This window comes from Azolla caroliniana, unplaced genomic scaffold, assembly GCF_043228905.1.
Source record: "Azolla caroliniana isolate FFs.n. ecotype wild unplaced genomic scaffold, voAzoCaro1.0.p SCAF_1, whole genome shotgun sequence".
Taxonomy (NCBI): Eukaryota; Viridiplantae; Streptophyta; class Polypodiopsida; order Salviniales; family Salviniaceae; genus Azolla; species Azolla caroliniana.
In genome coordinates this window covers 22,871,650-22,878,992 of record NW_028230436.1, presented here as the reverse complement: position 1 = coordinate 22,878,992, position 7,343 = coordinate 22,871,650, and the positions used below count along the sequence as shown (strand labels likewise).

General features: G+C 39.0%; 1 pseudogene; it reads left to right on the top strand.

The window, feature by feature from the left end:
- Window positions 1–2,540: 2,540 nt before the first annotated feature.
- On the top strand, window positions 2,541–3,284 carry LOC147869171 (uncharacterized; annotated as a pseudogene).
- Window positions 3,285–7,343: the final 4,059 nt, after the last annotated feature.

Sequence of the window (7,343 nt, the reverse complement as noted above, 5' to 3'; positions counted from 1 at the left end):
TCTTGGTCGTCGGCGTGGAGCACAACACACGATCACGATGAGTCGAATGGGCTAGATCGAGCTACCAAATCGCTCTGATACCATGTAAAGAATCAAGAGATGGATTCTTGTGAAGCGGAATAGGTGTGAACTGTGTGTGTGTGTATGAGAGAGAGAGAGAGAAAGAAAGAAAGAGAGAGAGACACAGAGTACACGCAAGGTTAAATATATTAACAAAGCAGAAAGACACAACGTTGTACAAAGTGGGATGAGGGTGCTTTATATAGTCACCCTCTCTCTTCATTAACTACAAGACTCATGGAGCATGGGGAATGTGAAAGCTCATAAGTTATGTGTCATAGAATATGATTCTATGACTCATACTAAATGCTAGAATACAAAGTGGTGACATAGTGGTGACTCTTGACCGTTGGAGTGGCTATTCACTCTCAAGGTGAGTTCACACACTAGACCAAATTGAGCTTGATTCTCAACATAACGGTTTAGCCAAATGGCCGGGCTCAGAAGAGCTCACATGTTTCCCACATGGAGGAGGGGAAAGCATAGTTGATTACCTAATATGATGCCCTGAAGCTACCCACATGATTAACTCCTTCCGGGTGGTCCCATGCCCTATTGGTGTAGACCATAGCTTCCTATACTTTGATCTAAAATGCAACACCTCCAACACCACCAACTCTAGTCAACTAAACCATCACACCACAATACATTTCACACATGAGCTCTCTAACATCTACTCCCGACATGTTCAAGCCCATCTCTCCTCTCTTGATTCTTCCCTGCCTTTAGAGAACCTCACTACATAACTCACACACATCCTTCACTCAACAACAATTAGTAGCTTCCCATACACGAAACACTCCAATCACATTAGAATAGGGTCTATGCCATAGAATAGGTGGTATGATGAGGATTGTAGAGACTTGTATACACAACTTAAGGTGTCGCAACTTAGTGGTACTATTTACTCAATACAGGCTCGCAAGAGATGTGCAAGATGACACATTGTAAAAGACGAGCTTGGGAAGCATCTCAATATTGGGAACTATACCACATGCTCATGAGTAGGGACTACGCCCTTACATGGAAGAGACTACGGAAACCGAGACCACAAACACCCATCGAGGATCCCAACACTTGGCACACATATAAAAAGAGACTCTACCACGTCCCGAACCAATACAGGCTCGCAAGAGATGCGCAAGATGACACATTGTAAAAGACGAGCTTGGGAAGCATCTCAATATTGGGAACTATACCACATGCTCATGAGTAGGGACTATGCCCTTACATGGAAGAGACTACGGAAACCGAGACCACAAACACCCATCGAGGATCCCAACACTTGGCACACATATAAAAAGAGACTCTACCACGTCCCGAACCAACCACCCATTCCAATGCCTTCCACACCTCGACCTACCATGGGAACACTTTTTACGACCTCTAGGGTCACGAAGGTCATAAAAAATTACAACATAGGAAATCCATGGACCACACAGGATTGCAAGCCAAACACATCATATATGCTCGAGAGTGCTTGGCCCCTTTTCTCGCTCTAATCTTCAACCATGCCCTCGTCGAGGGTCTTCCACTACAATGGACCATGAACACAATGGGCCCCTATACATAAAGGAGGGGACCCAATGGACCCAAATACATATAGGACCATTATGATAGGTCATACGCTCACTAAAATATATGGTGCAGTAATGGAACAAGAACTCCACGATTATATGGAAACCTTAAGTGTTTGAGCACTTGAGCAGGCTGGCGCTAGACGAGCTTTCTCCACTATTGACCATATCGTCACACTTAGATGCTTAATTGACCAGATGAAGGCTCGCAAGAAGTGGACTTCCGTAAAGCCTTTGACACAATTCCTAAGGAGCGGTTGTTTGATAGGCTTAAAAGCTTAGAGATACCAAATGACATTATTTGGGCCATCTATGCTCTATATGAGCAAGTCTTTGTGTGCGTAGATGCCCAGGTGGCCTATCTGATTGCTTCACCAGCACCATTGGTGTAAAACAAGGTTGCTCCCTATCACTGACTCTTTTTGGGATCTACATTGATGAGATCACTTATTTATTGCTCGTAAGGGAGGCAGCGGAGTAGCCATTGGGGGTACGCAAGTTAGTCTCTTACTCTACGCAGACGATATTGTCTTGCTCTCGGAGTCTGAACACGAACTACAAAAGCATCTTAATGCCCTGGATGACTAAATTTGCACACAACGAGGACTGGTAGTGAATCTAGCGAAAATGAAAGTCCTTATCTTTCATGCATTGTCTCGAGTGAGGAGTAAAGGTCACCTAATCCTCCCTCATAACCTAGTTGAGATAGTTGGATCATATGTATATCTAGGAGTAAGTTTTAGTGCTCGCTCAGGTAAATTCTCGATGACCCAGGCAACCAAATATATTCTAACGAGAGGGTATGCATCCCTCTCACTCTTAGAGAGACAATGCCACCAAGCATACTTTCAAGAGCCACAGACTAAGGGATGGCTCTTCGACTCATTAGTGACCCCTTCCCTCATGTATGCATTAGTAGTATGGGCTCCAGGTCTACCATCTTTCATGTGGACGCAATTAGAGAGACCTTTGGTGACGATGTTATCACGTCAACTCTGAAGCAAATCAATAGTACCACATTACATCATTAGAGCAGAGTTTAGTTTGCCCCCGATGTTAGTAGAAGCACTTTTCCAAGTGGTAGTTTTTATTCATTGGATACATAGCCAACCACAAGATAGGATATCCTGTCAAGATTTTGAGGCATCCCGATCCCTATATGCGTCTGGAGACACTAGTTCTTGGTATAGCACTATAGTGAGTTGGCTACTTGCAAATGGTATAGACATTAATAACATACCTCCCCTTAAGTACAACCATAGGACTCATCAAACTTTAATCTCTCATGAAGACCGTAATAAAGTAATACGCCAAGAAATATGGCAAATTTACACTCGATTTAAATGGATCACCCCACGAGAGTCACTCCCATCTAAAATGTTGTACTATAAGGAACACTTCTTGCACTTCTCTAAGTTAGGTTTTATTACACGACCAAAATATCTAGATACATTCTTATCAAATGCACTAAGGGTGGCCATTGGACAACTTAGGATATCATCTCACCAACTTGAGATTGAGAATGGTCATGCTAATAGAGTTCCTAGAGAGGAAAGGCTATGTAGGTTATGTCACATAGAGATAGAGGATGAGTATCACTTTACATGCAAGTGTCCAACTTATACCGAGATAAAGGTGAAATACTAAGACATACTAGGACCACCCTCTCCCACCCTCTCCAAAATATTAGATACCCCAGATATAAAGAAACTAGGTAGGTATATCTTAGAGCTAAAACAACATAGGGAGAATAAATTACAAAGTGTTAACCATAACCCTTATAGTATGCACCAACATGTAACTAATGTAATTTTTCAAGAACAAGGGGAGACAATGAATGTGGACACACCTACACCACTCAACCTCTCTCTTGATGAAGCAGAAATGCAAAGAACAATCAAACGTCCTTGGATGTTGGGCTTCAAAGTTCCTCGACGTGGAGTAGAAACGATTAAGAAGATAAGGGAATGTGAGCTACGCCGCCTAAAAGCTATGGTTGGGGTACCTTTTACATTGGGACGACAGGCCACATCCACATTGAAACCCTTTGACCTCCCGCTTCTTTTCAAGAGACTTGGATAGAAATGAAACTCGATCTAGTATAAAGCCATGTTTTTTTACTAGACTCTTTAGCTTAAGTTCTATTGTATTTTATTTTATTTTATTTTTTACTTTCAATGAATGGATAAATACCCCATTTTCGTTGTAAACCAATTGTCTCATGGGCCAATTTTGGTCTTAGAAGACGTTAATATATCTTTCTTTTCTCTTTGTCTCTGGCTCTCTCATACGTCGTATCTCATGCTCTAAGATTATATAGTTAGCAGTTTACTGACATACATATACGGTATACAAAGAAGCCCTCCGATTATACGGTGAATTATACGTATACGGTATAAGATACAAACAAATTGTGTTAAAACTTAAAAGTATGTATGGTAGAGTATACACAATAAGCGTTAGAAATATCCAAATATGGGACAAGAGAATCAGGAATTATATGGCCCATCTCAATGTCATTCCAAGGAGCATGATTTGATTGTTAATTTTTGTTAAATAGAACTATTGGCAAACATTTCTTCAATCAAACCTCTCAAAAGTCTTCAGATGCGTTGAGATTTTAATATGATATTATATTCTAAAGCACATGTAGATGCATTGTCCTCGTAAATTAGTGTTTTTAGATTCATGAGGTTTTTTCTTATTGAAATAACAAATACAAGTATATAAACATGATAGTGAGACAATAAAGATTTTTGACATCAAGTCTCAAATTTCACTCGATCATTTTTATTTGTCTTTGCAATTTATGTATGAGATATTATTGAGTGTACACTATCAATTTGCTCCTACAAAAAGGGTTTCACACAATATTAACATGATATTTTTTTCCACAATTGAAAGACTAAAACATTAATGTTTCCCACATACACACAAAAAAGGGTTGAGCACTAGGATTGCATGTCAACCATGTCATATATAGTTACTAAAAAATTAACATCTTACGATTTTTAGGATCACATTATTATCAGACTTTAACATTAGATCACTTCCTCCTAGCTAACATTAGGATCACTTCCTCCTAGCATTGGATTGCATGTGAGTTCTGTTAATGGTATGACATTCTTAAGGTTTATACTGATGTTAGGAACTAAACTTTTGCACACAAGCGTTGGACATTAAAATCATAGCTACTACAATTCAAAATATTTTAGAGTTATGGAAACATCTTCAACAACTCTATGGCAAGAAGTTGATAGTATCGTAAAGGCATTGTCACATTTAACATTCATTAGAAAACAACCAAGATCCAATTATTACTAAAGAATTAGATGAAAGAATAGTTGTATAAGACAACTAATACAAACATTTTGCGAGTATGAGAGCTTTATGGAACAACACAAAGAATATACATTACATCTAGATTATAAACTACATTCACTAACATATTTGCAACAGTCTCTCAAAATATACATTGAATGGTTTCAATCTTGTGACAACAATTCACTGGTGGAAGATTTTAGGGTTGATGCTACATTCATTTCAAACTCTATACAATCAAACTATGAATTTGAATACACAACAGCCCTTGATAACTAGAATTTTAAAGACATAAACATTGTGGATATGCAATGTGACATCCACCTTTGAGAAAGAAGCCTTCAGAAATGCTATATTTTTATAGTAACATAATTGCTCGAGGTTTTTCGTTTCTTAATTAAATGTCCCAATATTGATAGTTTTGTGAGAGAGTGAATGATCACAGATAGAAGCACACACAAGATCGGAGAAGGAGATCACATACGTATCAGTGGTATTAAACCAAGTTTAGTTCCTTCTCATCATGTTTTTTTTTGTTTCCGCCTCTGTGCAGTTAAAATCACCATCAGAATTATAGATTGTGAATCGCGTTTAACTTTGTTTTTGTCAATGTCCTGTTACTTTCAAGTTCTTTTATGAAATGGAAAGTAACAATAACTTGTTTGGCATGCTTCAAGCTGAAGATAAGCTTGATGGAACCAATTATCCGACTGGGTTTTACATTGTTGCAAAGCAACTATGTGTTGGGGCCTGTCCACTCAAGTGGAGCCCACAATGTTAAGTCGGCTAAACGCCGAATACAACTTAAAACTAATTAGTTACATTTAAATATATATATGTATGTATGTATGTATGTTTCCTCTCTTTCTTTTTTTGTATGTTTTTGGGCGTGTGTCTTTTTTGTTCTGTTTTGTTCAGGTGTGAAAACAGATTCGAAAAAGGACGTTGCCCTACAAGGCTGAGGGAAGAGGGGCAGACGTAAAAACTGTGACAACGAAAGAGAGTGTAGAAAAAAACAGAGAATATACAAGTGTGATACAATCTGATTTTGTGAGTGAAAAACAGAGAGTAAAAACAGAAAACTGAGAGGGAAGTCTTCGAGAAAGACAGAGAAAGATAGAGAAAAACGAAGTGCATAAGAAAACATATCTAAGAGGCTGAAAACAGAGATTCGACAAAAAGAGGTGTGTAAGAAGACACAAGAAATCAGAAGTGAACAAGTGAACAAGTGTGAGAGCTCGAGAACAAGGTGATCGAGAACGAGAACTCGTTGCAAGTGTAAAGACGGAGATCTAGTGAGGTGTTGTTTGGACCACAGCAACTCTTCTGTTTACTCGTAACAGGTTTACTTGTTTGTGTTTCTTTTGGGTTTTTCTTTTGGTTGTTTATCTTATTTGGTAGAGTGAACATTGTATCCAAGGCGGTAGCCTTGAAATATAAGTGCATATCTCTAGAGTAAACTCTTGAGGCTATATACGCCTTGTACACTCAGAAATTAGTGAATTTGTTTTGGAACCTAAGGTTCCCGTGGTTTTTCCCAATTTTTGGGTTTTCCACGTTAAAATTTGGTGTACTCTCTTTTTGTGTTGTGGTGTTGTTTATTTTGATTCTTGAGTTGGTATTACGAATCATCCCGATTCCGCTCCATATCCCTATCAAGTGGTATCAGAGCAAGGTTCATACCCTCCGCAAAGACTTGGAATATGGATGAATCATTAGGGGGGATGATTAAATTAACGGGATCCAACTACTCCATTTGGAGATCTAAAATGAGAGACATGTTGGTGTGTAAAGACATGTATCTGCCCGTACTACATGGTCAAAGCAAACCTGAAGACATAAATGCATCAACTTGGGATGCAATGCATCTAAAACCAACATCATATATACGTTGTTTCATAGATATGAGTCTATATAACAATTTTGTAGATGAAACCAAGGCACACGAACTATGGGGGAAAATAGAAACCATGTTTCAGACTAAAAATGCCTTGAATAGGGTCTCGGTGTTTAGGAAACTTGTAAGACTTAGATACCAAGATGGCTCTAGTATGGCAGAGCATCTTAACACTTTTCAAGGACTTGTAAGTCAAACAATCTCCCTAGAAATACCTTTAGCACATGAGGTGTTGACTTTGTTGTTGTTAGGCTCTCTCCCAGATAGTTGGGAAACCCGTGTCGTGACGCTTGGGACCGCAACACAATATAAGGAGCTAACATTGGATTCACTCAAATCGAGTCTTTTGCATGAAGAAGCACGACGAAAGGAGCGTGAATCTAATAATGAGGAAGCCTTGCTCATAGAAAAGAATCCCGATAGGGGAAGACGCCATACTCGGGGTCCACAAGGTCATAGAAATAATGATGAGGGGAGGTCAAAATCTA